At 38.5% G+C, this 18,306-nt stretch overlaps 1 pseudogene; it reads right to left on the minus strand.

Annotated features, from left to right (window-relative positions):
* Window positions 1–5,674: 5,674 nt before the first annotated feature.
* On the minus strand, window positions 5,675–6,963 carry LOC143388221 (eukaryotic translation initiation factor 5 pseudogene; annotated as a pseudogene).
* Between the last annotated feature and the right edge of the window lie 11,343 nt (window positions 6,964–18,306).

Raw genomic sequence — 18,306 nt, forward strand, 5'->3', positions numbered from 1 at the left:
CCTACTTCCTCTGACACTTTCACAAGTTTGAATGGTATATCAACCATAGGTACCAGGGGAAAGATCTCCACACAGGCCTGGTTTGGTCCATTTGCTCTACATTAAAAAGAGAGAGGCTGATTCAGACACATTCCTTCATCCTGACCAGGTTGTTTGCCATGGAATATGACTTTTGCTCTCTCGGGTCCTTCATAGCAGTTTACATCTTCTTCAGGGATTATTTCTGCATGGATCTTTGAGATTCTCAGCAAGTGGAAGATCTCCTACATTCCTGTATTGTAAGACCAAGTCTGTCCCTGCACTGCTGTAAAGTTAGATTGAGGGAACAGTGAATGGTTAATAACATGTTCGATTTGGGTTAGGAATCATTCTTCAAGATGAATAATGGTATAGGGAACCTGTGATATATAGAATATATAGGTGAAATATAAGTATGGAAACAGAAATCTAGGGAAGATTTGAAGCCAAGTAGGCCATTGGGCCCTTGAGTGGGATACTTAGCTTTGAATTATATTCTGCACAGATGTCTCAGATAAATCGATATACAATGAAATAGGATCTTGTACCTTGGATGATGGAATAACAAGCAGAACATCCAGTCAAAAAATGATAGTCTGTAGGATTAGCAAGATAGTCATTAGGTTTAGAAAGAAGAGTGAGTATAGAATTTGTACCAAAAGTTCTTTTTTTTTCTAAATTAATTTTTATTGTAGGTTGTTCAAAACATTACATAGTTTTTGATATATCATATTTCACACTTTGATTCAAGTGGGATATGAGCTCCCATTTTTACCCCATATACAGATTGCAGAATCACATCAGTTGCACAACCATTGATTTACATATTGCCATTCTGGTGTCTGTTGTATTCTGCTGCCTTTCCTATCCTCTACTATCCCCCCTCCCCCCTCCCCTTCCCTCTTCTCTCTCTACCCATCTCTACTGTAATTCATTTCTCCCCCTTATATTTTTCCTCCTTTCCCCTCACTTCCTCTTGTATGTAATTTTGTATAACCCTGAGGGTCTCCTTCCATTTACATGCAATTTCCCTTCTCGCTCCCTTTCCCTCCTACCTCTCATCCCTGTTTAATGTTAATCTTCTTCTCATGCTCTTCATCCCTACTCTGTTCTTAGTTACTCTCCTTATATCAAAGAAGACATTTGGCATTTGTTTTTAAGGGATTGGCCAGCTTCACTTAGCATAATCTGCTCTAATGCCATCCATTTCCCTCCAAATTCTATGATTTTGTCATTTCTTAATGCAGAGTAAAACTCCATTGTGTATAAATGCCACATTTTTTTATCCATTCGTCTATTGAAGGGCATATAGGTTGGTTCCACAGTCTTGCTATTGTGAATTGTGCTGCAATGAACATGGATGTAGCAGTGTCCCTATAGTGTGCTCTTTTTAGGTCTTTAGGGAATAGACCGAGTAGGGGAATAGCTGGATCAAACGGTGGTTCCATTCCGAGCTTTCCAAGAAATCTCCATATTGCTTTCCAAATTGGCCGCAACAATTTGCAGTCCCACCAGCAATGTACAAGAGTACCCTTTTCCCCAAATCCTCGCCAGCACTTGTTGTTGTTTGACTTCCTAATGGCTGCCAATCTTACTGGAGTGAGATGGTATCTTAGGGTGGTTTTGATTTGCATTTCTTTGACTGCTAGAGATGGTGAGCATTTTTTCATATACTTGTTCATTGATTGTATGTCCTCCTCTGAGAAATTTCTGTTCAGGTCTTGGCCCATTTGTTCATTGGGTTATTTGTTATCTCATTGTCTAATTTTTTTAGTTCTTTGTATATTCTGGATATTAGGGCTCTGTCTGAAGTGTGAGGAGTAAAGATTTGTTCCCAGGAGGTTGGCTCCCTATTTACCTCTCTTACTGTTTCTTTTGCTGAGAAAAAACTTTTTAGTTTGAGTAAGTCCCATTTGTTGATTCTAGTTATTAACTGTTGTGCTGTGGGTGTCCTATTGAGGAATTTGGAGCCCGACCCCACAGTATGTAGATCATAGCCAACTTTTTCTTCTATCAGAGGCCATGTCTCTGATTTGATATCAAGTTCCGTGATCCACTTTGAGTTAACTTTTGTGCAAGGCGAGAGAAAGAGATTCAGTTTCATTTTGTTGCATATGGATTTCCAGTTTTCCCAACACCATTTGCTATCCTTCCTCCGTTGCATGCTTTAGCCCCTTTATCGAATATAAGGTAGTTGTACATTTGTGGATTGGTTTCTGTGTCCTCTATTCTGTACCATTGGTCCACCCGCCTGTTTTGGTACCAGTACCATGCTGTTTTTGTTACTATTGCTCTGTAGTATAGTTTGAAGTCTGGTATAGCTATACCGCCTGATTCACACTTCCTGCTTAGCATTGTTTTTGCTATTCTGGGTCTTTTATTTTTCCATATGAATTTCATGATTGCTTTCTCTATTTCTACAAGAAATGCCGTTGGGATTTTGATTGGCATTGCATTAAACCTATAGAGAACTTTTGGTAATATCGCCATTTTGATGATGTTAGTTCTGCCTATCCATGAACAGGGTATATTTTTCCATCTTCTAAGATCTTCTTCTATTTCTCTCTTTAGGGTTCTGTAGTTTTCATTGTATAAGTCTTTCACCTCTTTTGTTAGGTTGATTCCCAAGTATTTTTTTTTTGAGGATATTGTGAATGGGGTGGTTGTCCTCATTTCCATTTCAGAGGATTTGTCGCTGATATACAGGAATGCCTTTGATTTATGCGTGTTGATTTTATATCCAGCCACTTTGCTGAATTCATTAATTAGCTCTAATAGTTTCTTTGTAGACCCTTTTGGGTCTGCTAGGTATAGAATCATGTCATCTGCAAATAGTGATAATTTGAGTTCTTCTTTTCCTATTTTTATGCCTTTAATTTCTTTTGTCTGTCTAATTGCTCTGGCCAGTGATTCGAGAACTATGTTGAACAGAAGTGGTGAGAGAGGGCATCCCTGTCTTGTTCCAGATTTTAGAGGGAATACCTTCAGTTTTTCTCCATTCAGAATGATGCTAGCCTGAGGCTTAGCATAGATTGCTTTTACAATATTGAGGTATGTTCCTGTTATCCCTAGTTTTTCTAGAGTTTTGAACATAAAGGGATGCTGTACTTTGTCGAATGCTTTTTCTGCATCTATCGAGATGATCATATGGTTCTTATTTTTAAGCCTATTGATGTGGTGAATAACATTTATTGATTTCCGTATATTGAACCAACCTTGCATCCCAGGGATAAATCCTACCTGATCATGGTGCACAATTTTTTTGATATGTTTTTCTTTCCGGTTTGCCAGAAGTTTATTGAGGATTTTTGCATCTAGGTTCATTAGAGATATTGGTCTGTAGTTTTCTTTCTTTGAAGTGTCTTTGTCTGGTTTGGGAATCAGGGTGATGTTGGCATCATAGAATGAAATTGGAAGTTCTCCCTCTTTTTCTATTTCCTGAAATAGCATGAAAAGTATTGGTATTAGTTCCTCTTTAAAGGTTTTGTAAAACTCTGCTGTATACCCATCCGGTCCTGGGCTTTTCTTAGTTGGTAATCTTTTGATGGTTTCTTCTATTTCCTCAATTGATATTGGTCTGTTTAGGTTGTCAATATCCTCCTGACTCAATCTGGGCAAATCATATGACTTAAGAAATTTATTGATGCCTTCACTATCTTCTATTTAATTGGAATATAAGGATTCAAAATAATTTCTGATAATCTTCTGAATTTCTGAAGTGTCTGTTGTGATATTGCCTTTTTCATCCCGTATGCTAGTAATTTGAGTTCTCTCTCTTCTTCTCTTCGTTAGCGTGGCTAAGGGTCTGTCGATTTTATTTATTTTTTCAAAGAACCAACTTTTAGTTTTGTCAATTTTTTCAATTGTTTCTTTTGTTTTGATTTCATTAATTTCAGCTCTGATTTTAATTATTTCTTGTCTTCTACTTCTTTTGCTGTTGTTTTGCTCTTCTTTTTCTAGGATTTTGAGTTGAAGAATTAGATCATTTATTTGTTGTTTTTTTCTTTTTTTAAGGAATGAACTCCAAGCAATAAATTTTCCTCTTAGAACTGCTTTCAGTGTGTCCCATATATTCCAATATGTTGTGTCTGTGTTTTCATTTATCTCTATGAATATTTTAATTTCCTCCTTGATGTCTTCTATAACCCATTGATCATTCAGTAACCTATTGTTCATTCTCCAAGTGATGCATGATTTTTCCTTCCTTCTTTTATCGTTGATTTTCAATTTCATTCCTTTATGATCAGATAAGATGCATGGTATTATCTCTACTCCTTTATATTGTCTAAGAGTTGCCCTGTGACATAATATATGATCTATTTTTGAGAAGGATCCATGTGCTGCTGAGAAAAAAGTGTAACTGCTTGATCTTGGGTGGTATATTTTATATATGTCAATTATGTCTAGGTTATTAATTATGTTATTGTGTTCTATAGTTTCCTTATTCAACTTTTGTTTGGAAGATTTGTCCAGTGGTGAGAAAGGTGTGTAGAAATATGCCTTTAACTTGTTTCTTTTTTAAATAAGACTTTTTTTTTGGGGGGGGAAAATCCAGTTTGAAATATAGCAACACTTTTTTGGCAAGGCAATAACCAAAATCTAAAACAGCATAAGCTACATGTCCAAATGTAAAAGGCATTGAATAAACCACAATATGTTTTTTTTTTTTCTTTTTTGGGGGGGTGCACGACATACTGAACACAAGATAGAATGTCTCAACATTTTGAAATTATAATTTAAACCTTAAGGCTAAAAGCTGAAAAACTGCTGAGTTCTTGTTAGATATTAAATGCACCTTTCCCTGTTTCCCCCAAATAAAATCAGAATTTATTATTTAATCACACCTCAAAGTTTGAGTTTTCTCTTGGTATAAAGCAACCACTACATACACATTAAAATACTTATTTGTTAATTTAATAATTTTTCCCTGGCTCATCCAACGTGCAATGCACATGACTCCAAAGACTAAAATTTGGGGCTAGTGTACATGAACTGAAAAATCACAACTCCAAACTTCAAAATTAGTTCTTAAAATTATTTATAGGACACTCAGATTATTTTTATTTCTCAACAAGATGTTGCACTGTCATTTGATTATCAGTCTACCTCAGCACAAAAAAATTACAGATGCCAATTTGAGGGACTAAAAAAATTCAAAAGTACTAGATTTAACAGCTCAGTAAGATCATTACAAACAAGTTTGTTTACATTCTGCTGAAAAACTCTGAATGGTCTCAGCACCTACCAAAATCTACCAGGCTCCAAGGACCATGTCATGTTAAATGATGGCACCACTTTTTAAAAGGAGCCAATTACTTTAGCTAAGTCATTCAGAGCCCAAAATCTGAAGAATGACCAAAATCAAATCTTTATTTTTTATAACTGTATAAATGTGATCCAAATGTGTCCACCACTAGTTTTTCCAAAAGAAACCTGCTATAAATAAGCAAACTACATTTGCTCACTGATGTGTGTATGGACTTCCTAGATGTCTCATTGGGCTAATTACAGACCACTCACAGTAATATATTTTCAGTATTAAAGTGTAGCATGATGTTAAGCCATTTTAGCTTTCACACATACATGTTGCACTTCTGGCTGATAATGGAGAAAAATTTGCAGCATTACGCTGTTATGCTAGGTTGCATCCATTCTTTTAAATGGTGTCAATATCAATGTCATCATCTTTGTTGTCAGACTTCACAGTTTCAACTTTCGGTACACTGGCAATCTTTGAGTACACCACCTCAATGTTCTCATCTTCATCTTCTTCACCACCAGAAGATTCTTCCTCTGCTTCCTTCAACCACTTTATAAATGGTTCTGCTTTGAAACGAATCTCTTTGGCAAGTTCTTTTGATACATATTTTTTAGAGGCCTTTTCCGACCAGCTGATGATGACCTCCTCTTCTAAAAGGTCTGCGTCATACATTTCCTTCAAGATATGTGGAATCTTAGAGAGGAGCTGAGCTTGATGCATTGCCACCACACACTCCAAACCATGAAGAAGGTATGGTTGAGCTTTTTTGTTATTGTGACAAAATCATAAGAAATGGCACCTGTATTTCTTAATCTGTTCTCTAATTTTCTCATTAAAAAGAACTTCAGTTAGAACAAGAGGGCCCATGGCTTTTACATCCAGCCTTTCTGCTTCTGCGACAATTTCTTTGTCTGATGAGTCAATGATACCCTCTTCTTTTTTTTCTTAACAAAATAAAACAGAATATTGACACACTCTTCTACAGTTCTTTCCAAATCATCACTGAGTGTCAGAACTTTTGCGTGGTCACTAATTTCATCCATTCTACGCCTCTGAGCTTCTTCAGTTGAATGCTCTCCCCAATCTTCATCCTCCTCTTCTCCCTCAGCATTTGGAGGAGGACTGATTTCATTTGGTGGTGGTGGTGGTGGTGTCTCACTGCTGGATACAGAACCATTTTCCTTGTCTTTGCCCTTTCTATTTTTCTTTTCCTTTTCTTTCTTTCCTGGACCACTGTCACTATTCTCAGGTGGGTTTTTGAGAATAAATGTGCAGAGTTTTTGATGTGTGTCAAGCATGCCTCGGTAGCCACAGGCTTTACAAGAATTACCTATTGTTTGCTTCTTTGGATTGACATGCAGTTCTGTTTCAGGATTCTCACACTCAGGACAGAGAACAAATTTTTTAAAGAATCCATCCAACATGTCTTGCAGCTTATTCGCCTCATGAGATCCATTGACAATGTAACGGTCATTCTTAACATCAAACTGGGTCTGTGCTCCCAGCTCACAACCAAAATATTTGGTGGCATACGTTGGAGGCCGATTAAGCACCTTTGCAACGTCAACCATGTTGACTATAACTGTCTTGATTCCATTTCCTTTTCCCTCAACCTTGGCAATCAGACGGGGCATCTTGTAGCGATAGAACTGGTCTGACACGCTGCGGTTGACATTGACAAACATTTTGGCTTATTAGTGGCTTTATCAATAAGATGAAGAGATCTTTGATTGCAACTTTTTGGTATCTTCTGTCTGGAGAAGAAGGGATGACATAAACGACTGCAAGAGTTCTCGGTCTCTGACATGAAAAAATTTTCGCCGCTGAGGCTGTAAGCTCCTTGCTTGTATGCTATGTTTCCCCAATACAGGTACCAATGGCTGCGCAACAGCTGATTTTCGTCAAATAAAGACATAAACCCAATGCGGCTCGCCCGGAACTGGGAGGAAGAGGCGCTGGAAACCGGGTCCGGAGCGGCAGGGCGGGCGAGCGGAGGGCGGCCGGGCAGGTGCCGCCGCCGAGCAGCGGGAAGGGCTTTCCCAGCGACGTCCGCGTCCACACCGGCAGCGCCGATCCTGGCGACTTCTGGAATCTTCTCGCTCTGACTACCAAAAGTTCTTTACAAATAGGGTTTCGGGTGGAGAGTGAATGTAAATGTCAGCACATGTGAAGAGTCAGTCACATGATGAATTGTGGAAAATATGTAGGAAAGCAGATATAAATAGAGACATTAGGAAATCAGCAAAAGTATAAAGTGTGTAATTTGTTTGATATTTTCAAACGGGTTGAGTTTGAATGTATAATCTTAGGAAGAAACAAATATTTTGTCACAAATTGCATTGATCTTTGAGAGCATTAGGTAACCAGGACATGGATGTTTTCATTAATCCATGCTCACTTTCCATGTAGGCTTTGGTAAAATCATAAGTGTGACCTTTGCATTTTGTATCCAGAATATTATTGTGAAAATGTATATGTAGATAAGGTGATATGAGTATTTCTTTCACCATTTCTGTAGCAATATTTTGTAGACGTATAAATTAGTATTCCGGGTACAAATAGGTGTACCCTGTGTCTATGAATATGCAGATAATGTATGAATAGATCATACTTTGTGTAAATAATATAACTGGTTCCACTTAAAATAATGCATTGAATTGATATCTGAAAACATAAAAGAAATCTCATATTGATATACAATCATTCATACCAACCAGTTATACATCTAATGGTAATATTAGGGTTATGTTTTATTCTGAAAGGTGTGTGAGTTTTGCTTCAAAAGTGATTATGCAAAGCAAAAATAATGTGTTTGGAAAGAAGTTTCATGAAAAGAATAGTCAAGAAACCTGGAGGTATACATGTGTTCTGAAGCAGGAAGTGATTGAACGTGAAACACATGCCTATAAATTTGCAAAATATTGGATGAAATATATATTGTATGATGTGCATTAACTGCAGAAATAGTAATGTACCAGTGTTGAATAAAAATGAACATCAAAATACACATCATGTCCCATAGAAATCTACTTGCATTGATGTTAATCTGGGTCAGTTACTGTAGAGTAGAATTTTTAGGATATTTATGCACCATTCACTGAAGTTAGTTTTCAGTACTAGGAAAAAAAATACGTATTTCAGGTGGATGAATATTTCTGAGAATAATCTTGTGAAAATTTGATTATAAATCCACATAAATCACAAAACATTTTAAACACAAAACACACACGGACATTAAAATGTAGCAATATTTATGCCAATTTAAATTCATCTTGAAATATATATCATCCACTGATCCAAAACTATTTATTTAATGAACTTGGATTTATGTATAATGTTGTTCAGCTAGGAAGCTCCCCAAATAGATTGAATTTACTGTTCCAACAGTGTTTAGGAGGAGTGATCTTCTAAATGTGTATGCAAATATGTGCTACACAAAAATCTTCCCACTCTCATCCAGGACAATGCCTTGATATTACCTTCACCCCAAGTAATACGCAATTGGAGGAGAAGAGTTCGAAAATCTGTGAATACATATCTGGAATGTAAAATGCTCAGGAGTTCACAACCTTGCAGGTTGCAGAGGAGTTTCCAAAAGTAAGGGACTGGCTTGATAGACCCAACCTGATCTTTTATTAAAATTGGGAGCCATCTTGCCAGAAAGCCGTGAAAAGATAATTTTGGCTTTACTATAAATTACTGCAAATTCTGAACCTGCTTGGAATGCCTGCCCGTGCCTTGAACTCATCCATGCCTGGCTCTCTGACCAGATAACAGTGCTCTCTGAAACATTAGTGACACCTCATAAATATTTTCCTTCCCAGGCCAGTAAACGACCCTCTCTGAGGCTCTAATGGTCCTCATAATTTCTGATGTTGGGGCCAGCAAAAAAAATGTAAACTACCATTAGTGTGATGTTTTCAAAGTTCTGTTATCTGTAAGCCCCTTTTGTGTAACTTTCTGGGCTATATAGCTGTGCTGCAGGAAAGGTGGTGTTGCTGTCTTGTTCCCGCCATTTTGGGATGGAGAGGCAGCCCAGCCGGTTTTAATAATAAGCTTGCCTTAATTTGATTTTAATTGGAGTCAGTGGTCTTTTCTTGTTTCCTGGTCTAACATTTTGGAGTTCCCCTGTGAGATGAGGCTGCCCGATCTGATCACAAAACCAGACTACTGAAAATTCTGAAGCTGGCCTTCCCTCCAGGGCACCGGGATGGAGAGCCACTCTAGGGGGTGCACAATTTGAGATGTTACAAGGCCTTGGGGTGAGCCTTCAGTCTGGGGAGCACTGCAGTGAACCACCGCACTAAAACTATTAGCAAGCACCTGGTAGAGGAGGCCTCCATAGGTAAGTGACGCCTTTATAACATCTGATATCTGGTTAAGGGAGATCTTTTCTGATGACAGAGAGGTGGCCTGGGGAGGCTCACATTCACTCCTTTCCAGGACAGTACTGACAATCGTTCTATCCTCTGTTCTGTTCTGTAGGGAATTCCTCTGGAAGGGTAGAGAGGTGCGAGGGGCACGCAGGCGCTCCTACCCCGGAGCTTTAGCAAGACGTTGCATTGCTCCTCTGTTTTTCTGTTTCTTCACCGGGTTTCTGTTTCTTTGTGTTTTGTTCTGTGTTCTATATGTTTTTTGTTTGTTTGTTTTTGTGCGTTTATTTGTGTGATTTCTGTGGTAAAATCTTAAGGATATTGGACGTGAAAATGGGTAAAAAAGCAAGTAAGCCTGAAACCCCTTTGGGCTGTGTTTTAAGGAACTGCGATGAACTTTACCACCCTTTGTTAAGCAAGATGAGAGAAGCCCCTAACTGGCTGCCTGGAGCACACCCACTCCAGATGGCAATGCCTGCTGGGGAACGAAGAACTGAGTATATCCCAGGTTAACAAGTGAAACTCCTTAAAAACCCCTGGTGCCTCCAGATCAAGAGAGTCACAACCTTTGGGCAGAGTCCCCTTGTTTTTCCTTTGTTAGCAAAGCAATAAACCTCCCATTTTATTTTTCTCAAAACCCTGTCCTCATTATTAAATTGGCTTTAATTGGTTTCAAGTTCAGGAACCGAACTTTATGTTAAAAATTTTGATACCCCCCCCGTCCCAGAACTTTTTAAGAGCTGACTACTGAAATGTTAGGAGATGGAGCATGCTTGGGGTGGAACCAAAACAGAAGAGCTAATCCTGTAAGTAAAAGGAGGGACTGAGGGACTCCCAGCATCTGCCAAAGCCCTGTTGCTTCAGGGAATTCCCTCCTTCGTCCCCTGCACTGCAAGGATTATGCCACCTCTGTCCTCTTAAAAAAGAGAAAAAGAAAAAGGGGACACTAAATGCAGTAAAGTCACCATGGAGACCCTTGGATTTACATTTCAGGTTGCTCCGCTGTGAAAACATCTGGTCCCCTTGTGGGGACATCTGTGGTGCCACTGGTGTAGGAGATTTTTCTCTTATATGCTCTGTTGTAAAGGCTTCTGTCTGTCAGACATAGTCTGGAGTTCCTTTGTTTCTGTCTTGTGGCTTTTTTCTGGCCCTTTAAGACATGTGAAATAATCTGTTGATATTATAAATTGTTTTTTGAGAATGATCTTAGCTGAATGTGTGTCTAAATGATGATGTTTCATTGTAACAATCTGGTATCTGAATGGGGTTTTGAAGCATTGCACAATCTTGCAGTTAAAAGTCGGGTTTAGGTAATTGTTTAGTTTATGATTTCAGATAATTCATGCCAAAGAACTTAAATACTTAGGATGGAAAACTAAAGAACTCTACTTCCAAGTTGGCAAGTAACTTCCCAATCATTCAGTCTTTTTTTCACGAATTTTGAATTGGGTAGCCTGGAAAAATGTCACTGTGTGTGCCAGTGCATTAATTTGGACAAGGATACTGAATCATAGTATGGTATCTGTTGACAAAACAACTTGTAATTATATAAAATTTTGTGAATTGTATTTTAAACTTGTATCATAATTTTCAACATCCTAACCAGAAAATTATGGTTAAAATGCCTTAGGTCTGAGGTGTCTGCTCAGAATAGCCATTTTTTCCTGCTCCTTCCAGACCTCACCCAGGACTTATTTTCAAATGCAAATGAAAGAAGCCTGTAAACTCAAAAGAAGACTGATATGAGGCCTAAGGGGAAAAAAGGTATGTTGTGTGGTATTTACTAATCACTGGCCAGTCATTTTATCTAGGACTCATTATTTTTTCCATAGATTCTTTATTTATTTTTTGAGCTCATGATTTTGATCCTACAGACCTAGGTTAATGTTTTTCTGATCAGTTCTATCTTTGACCAACTGTGGAATTTTTAAAACATTGCAATGGAGATTTCACCTGTTAAAAGCTACAAGGCCTTCACTATTATTATGTGTGCACACTTTTGTTATGTGTTGCATGTCTATATATATACATATGTCCATATATCATATATATGATACACAAATTAACATATATAATAAACACTTATATTAAAAAATCACTCATAAAAACAATTTTAAAAAGTGGATCCAAAGATCTTTAATTCACGTGATTTAAATGTTTCAATTATAAATTGGATAACAGATAAATATAAATGTCTTTAAATTTAAGCTTACAAGTTTTTCTAGGTGTTCAAATATCTAATAAAATATTAATGTCTACAAATGGTCTGATATGCCTTTGTTCTAGGACTTTTCCTTCAACCAATAAATATGGTTTACACTGTTCAGTACATTTTTCTAATATTTTGATAAATAAGTAAAGTAAATTTGATATGGGATTACTCATTCATGAGTACTTTTGTTTGATATCTGATTGATATACTAAAGTCTGTATAAGTACGCATTATATCAAGCTGGTGTTCTGAAGTTGTATAGTAAATAAAATATATATTGGGGATTTATTTACTGTTATCAATAAGATATGTAAAGTTTTATGTTACTTTTTACATTGTGGAACAATTTAAATATATTTTTAAGTTAATGATACCCTAATCTATGTAAAGGTTAAAAACTTCCAGCTGTTCTTTAATTCATGTTTTAAATGTGATATCATATGGTGTTAGCTAATGTTCATGTGACCTCAAACAATTTGTGTAAACTTTGTAAAATGATATTTAAAAAAACAAAGATCAGCTTTAGCACTAAAACACTTAAGATTTATAAAGAGCCCTGCCTTGCCTGAGATAAGGCTCTGTGTCCCATCTTACTACATGTGAGAATGACTACGAAAGCAGTAGGTCAGATTTATTTCATTTAAAGTTATATTCAAAAGGTTTTTTTTTCTATCAAGATTAATAGGATCTCAAAAATGGGATATAATGTATAACTCACCCAAAAAATTCAGGGTAGCTATTACATGAACTAAGTATTTTTACTCTTGTTAAAAATTTTTATTTTGTAATTTCCTTATAAGTGATCTAATGATTTCCTGTTGGTGTTTTACAGACGTGTTGCTTTAAGAACAGAACATGGGTTAATTTAAGATAATAAGTCATCACCTACAAGACAGACAGAATAATAAGATCGCAATTAATAAAATATAAATTATTATAAAGTTATAGACATTAACAGGCTGTTAAAATTTATTTGCTGGTTGTTTCAGATTAGGATTTAAAATTAAATTTAAGAGAAAAGGGCCAAGAAAACCAATATTTGGCTCTTGACTACTGAGTCAGTCTGAATCCAGGAAACAGGGGACTTCTCTAAGAGCTTTGCAACTCTGGGCCACATAACCTCCTGATCAGGGAGATTAATGAGACCACTGGAGAACATAAAGCCAATCAGTGCATTTGCTACAAAGAGGAGAGTCATCAGAGAAGGGAGACATCCCTGATTCTTCCGAGAGAAGCCACATGGTCAAGCAAGACCTGGACCCACCTAGCGCAAATGGCACTAGCAGAACTGAGAAGCTGCTCTCAAGTTTCCCCAGGAATGACTCCCATGAAAGCTCAGCTGACTGTTAACAATAGATAGAAACAAAAGTCAGTTTGACTGCTTCATCTTAAACACTTAGAAAAGACAGTTGAAAGCAAAATACATCCATTCCTGTGTACTTTATATAATAATAATAACAACAATAATAATAATAATAATAATAATAATAATAATAATAATAATAATAATAATATTTTTACGTATACACTTTATGTTAGCCTCCCAAAATAAGTAAGACTGGAGGGTACAAAGAAGGATTCTCAGACAGGAATGCCTGATAACTATAAAGAGAGACTATCAGGAGGAGCTACCAGAGGCAGAAGTTTTTAGTTTAAGGCCTACAGATATTCCTAACCTACACAGGTAGGCTTGGTGTTTGCTAGTACGATTATCCAGCCCTGAGTAACAAAATTAAATGTTTCTCTATTAGACACAGAGGTCATACTAGTGAAAGGATTTTGCAAGATCAGATGACATTAAATTATTAAACTGTATCTTATGGTGAGGGACAATTGTACAATAAATGTTAAATATTAAGTTGACAGTCCTGATAACTGGGGATATTAAAGATTGGTGAGGAAACTTCATACAGTGACATGTTCCAGCTGCTGCAACATTTATTCAGTACGCATGTTTTTTGTTTCTCTCATTGAAGAACCCATCCCCAGATGACTTTACAACCTGTTCTTCCCCAACCAGACTTCAAAACGAATTGACTTCTAAAAGGCAACTCATGTCCCTCAACTGACTTCAAAAAGGCAACTCATGTCCCTCACACCATGCACCCTCACGTCACCCTCTCTCAGCTCAAAAGAAGCCAAAATGAGAGACGACTCTCTACTTACACCAATGGAGACAAAAATAAATAGACTATCAATATAAGTAATTAATTAAGTCAGGTAATATCAGGGAGACCGGTTTTCGGTGAATTCTAAATTTTTGGAGTCTGTTACCCGAGGGATTAAAATTTCCTCAGTGCTCTTCCCCTACCCTATCAAAGATTTGAAAGGGACACATAAAAAAAGGGTGGAATGATAGACCCAACCTTATCTTTTATTAAAATTGGGAGCCATCTTGCAACAAAGCCATGAAAAGATCATTTTGGCTTTACTATAAATTACTGCAAATTCTGAACCTGCTTGGAATGCCTGCCCATGCCTTGAACTCACCCATGCATGGCTCTCTGACCCGATAGCAGCCCTCTCTGAAAATTTAGTCACACCTCATAAATATTGGCTTTCCGTGGCCAGACAATGACCCTCTCTGAGGCTCTAATGGTCCTCATAAATTTTGATGTTGGGGCTAGCAAAAAAAAAATGTAAACTACCATTAGTGTGATGCTTGTAAGAGTTCTGTTATCTGTAACCCCACTTTTGTGTAACTTTCTGGGCTATAAAGCTGGGCTGTAGGAAAGATGTGGTTGCTCTCTTGTTCCCGCCATTTTGGGAGGGAGAGGCAGCCCAGTTGGTGGAAATAATAAGCTTGCTTTAATTTGATTTTAATTCGAGTCAGTGTTTGTTTCTTACATCCTGGTCTAACAGGTAAACACTCCACAAACATAGAGCTCTGCCCGCCTAAAGACTTCTTGAGAAACTGCCTCTGAGGTTGGGTACTTGAAATATATGCTGTTGTCAGGAGCTTTAGCTTCTTTTCTAGTGAGACCATTAAAGCTGGGTGTGCATCTATGTGACTGGAGGGCATAGTTTCTTATTTTCCAATGAAAATGAGTCAGCAGTGCTTAATTCTCTCTTTGTAGGTAAACTGTGACCACTGGGGGCTAAGTGTCTCCCCGTGTGGACTGTGAAGCCATTTGGTCATCCTCCATTTAGGTGGTGTCTCTTGGTGCTGCACTGAAAGTTTGGTATTTACATCACAAAATACAAGGAGTTCAACTGGGACACAGTGCTGGAGGGAGTTCTGTCACATGTGGTGTGTCAGGGACTGCAGGAGAATGCACTAACCAGGCTTCTATCCCACATAGCTTTCCCATTGACCATATCAACCTGATTCTGATCATTTCCTTGAAACCTCTCCATATAACAAGATGCTTTTACATATAAGGGTCTCCTAGCTGCACCATGTCAGCCACAAGGCATTTGGAAGTCAACTGGAGTTCCACGTGGCCACACCTCAGATATTTAATCACACACCTGCACACCACAGCTCTGGGCCCACCACTCAGCAGTCTCAACTTACTGGCATCTCTGTTCTTCACCATTTTCATGAAACCCAGTCAATCAAGGCACTGTCTGGTACACTCATTATCAGCAACAGGAGATTCAAAGGTTCTCCAGTGCCAACTGGTCATGGGAGTTTCAAAAATTTAAGGGTATTTATGTAGCCACATTTCAAGGATAAAGTTGGAGGCACTGTGTGTTTCAATTCATTCAGGAACCATTAAATGTTGAGGAACCTCATTTCAATGAATGCTCTGGAGAACTCTCAAAGGCAAGGCTTCCCAAAGAGTAGCCAAAAGGTCACATGAAGCAAGGCCCATTGAGGTCTACAATGTGAGGTCCATGTGTGTTTTGAATCTCAACTATGGCTGCCAAGTCTTTCAGAATAAAATCATGTGATATCCTGCCTGAAATTCCCAGTGATCAGTCGAAAGCCAGCCTTGGCCTTGATCTCAGTTGCCAAGGGGGACTCTCACTCTCAAAACATTCCCACATGGCCCTCATCTTCTTCCACATAGACTCTCATTATAACCTCTGGCTGGAGATTCCCATGAGGGGTGCAGTGCAAGAGAGTGTCTAAAATAAGCTCCCTTGGCGCTCATTTGCCTAAAGTCAGGGTGGCCTGGACACCATTTCCGTGAACCAGGAGTGATCAAATAGGCCTGCCTTTACTACTGCTCTGCATCTCCAATTTGAGGCCTACTGACTGTGGGGTTTAGATTCTTTATGTGAATTGGAATCATGAGAAAATCCAAGCACCTCTGCATTGCTTGGAAGAATTTATTTGACCCAAAGGATCCCTATACTCACTTGATGAATGGCTGCAACCTAATAGAGGAAGGAGAGAGACATCATCCACAATGACTGAATTTTGCCATTTTGGTTTTGGATGCACACATGGGATCTTTCTTTAGATCCATCCGGTGCTGAGAATCTAAGCCACAGCCTCACACAGGGCCAAGAGTCTGATTCAGACACATCCCTTTCAAAGCAATTAAGCAAAGAGCCACAGGTGATGCCCATTCATTTCCATATGAAAACTGTTTTCTTCATGCTTCACAAAGGGGTGGCCTGAGGCAAAGACCTTCCTGTCATTCAGTGAAACAGAAAAATAGGTAAGCAAAAGGCACAAAGGATGGTTTCTCTACTGAGACTTACCTGGTCACACTGATATCTGAGTTTTCTAAGATGCTCGCCATTACCTTCAGCTATTCAGTACATAGCCATGTGACAGAGCTTGAGGTGGTACCTATCTTGGACACAAAACCATGAGACTATTCTGCAGATTGGCCAGAATTCAGGAAGAAATCTGGAACTTAGGAAGATAGTAGGTGTTGCCCATCGATAAGGCAACCTGCAGTCCAGTCATAAATTGGGCAGGATGAATGCTGGGAAGCTTTCTACTAGACAGGACACATACATTGATGCATTCTCTTTTCTAATGTCTACAACCACGGACACAGTGGGATACACAGACATAGAAACACTCGCCTTGTCAAACGACTGTCTAGAAACAGTCCGCTGCAAACCAGACATACCACCTTTTCTACCTATTCTCAGAAAATGAGACAATACCACAAACTCACACCCACAAACACAAAGGCACCTCCTTCCCCCAAGTAAGTCTGTGAATATCCAGAGTGTCCTCTGACTGGCGGGCCATACTATGTTCCCCCAAAATGGCCTGTACTGTGTCAGATCTGGTTTCCTTGGCCAACTCTGTGAAGTTGTTAGGAGCCAGCGGTGAGCCACTACCTACTTACTCAGGAAAGGCCCGTCTTCAGAGCTCTCCTGGCATTTGGCCATCCTCACATCAGTAGGTACCAAGAAAAACAGAATCTGTCATTGGAAAAATTAAACCTAAACAAGTAAGCCCACTGGGACTGGGACTGGGACTGGCTCTGGGTGCCTGGCTTCCTGGATCCCAAGTTCAGAGAGTTCCATCACCAAAGAAGTAAGGTAGGTCTCTTCCTTCAGGAACTGAATGAGGTCAATGCCTTGGCAAACACTTTGTCCTAACAGTTGCTTCCAAGGGTCCCATGAGATGGAGGCTGCCCCTAATTTCTGTGACACTGTCACAAGTTAGAATGGTATATCAACCATAAGCACACGGGAACAGCTCTCCATACAGGCCTGGTTTGGTCCATCTTCTCTACATTGAGAAGAAAGTGGCTGATTCAGACACACCACATCATCCTGACAAGGTTGTTTGCCATGGAAGATGACTTTAGCTCTCTCAGGTCCTTCAAGCTGCCTACCTCTTTTCCAGGGATCATGTCTGCATGGACCTTTGAGGTTCTCAGCAGGTGGAAGATCCCCTACATTCCTGTATTGTAAGACCAACTCTGTCCCTGCTCTTCTGTAAAGTTAGATTGAGGAAACAGTGTATGTTTAGGGTCAATAACATGTTGGATTTGGTTTAGGAATCGTTCTGCAGAATGAATAATGGTATTTGAAACTGCAATATTTACAAGAATATATATGTGAAATATAAGTATGAAACCATAAATCTAGGTAACATTTGAAGCCCAGAAGGGCATTGGACCAATGATTCTGATACTTAGGATTGAATTACATTCTGCACAGAGGTCTCAGATAAATCAATATACAATGGCATAAGAACTTGTACCTTGCATGATTGAACGTAGAAGAGAACATTCAGTCAAAAAAAGGGTAGTCGGTAGGATTAGGAAGATAGTCGGTAGGTTTACAAAGAAGAGTGAGTATAGGATTAGGAACAAAAGTTTACTTGCAACAGGTTATCGATTAGAGTGTGAATGTAAATGTCAGCACATGTGAAGAGTCAGTCACAATGATGAATTGGGAAAAATATGTAGGAAACAGATAGCAATAGAGCCATTATGAAATCAGGCAATGTATAAAGTGAGGGATAGGATTAGACATTTTCAGTAGGGTTGAGTTTGAATATATAATCTTAAGAAGAA

The sequence above is a fragment of the Callospermophilus lateralis genome, unplaced genomic scaffold (assembly GCF_048772815.1).
Source record: "Callospermophilus lateralis isolate mCalLat2 unplaced genomic scaffold, mCalLat2.hap1 Scaffold_641, whole genome shotgun sequence".
NCBI lineage: Eukaryota > Metazoa > Chordata > Mammalia > Rodentia > Sciuridae > Callospermophilus > Callospermophilus lateralis.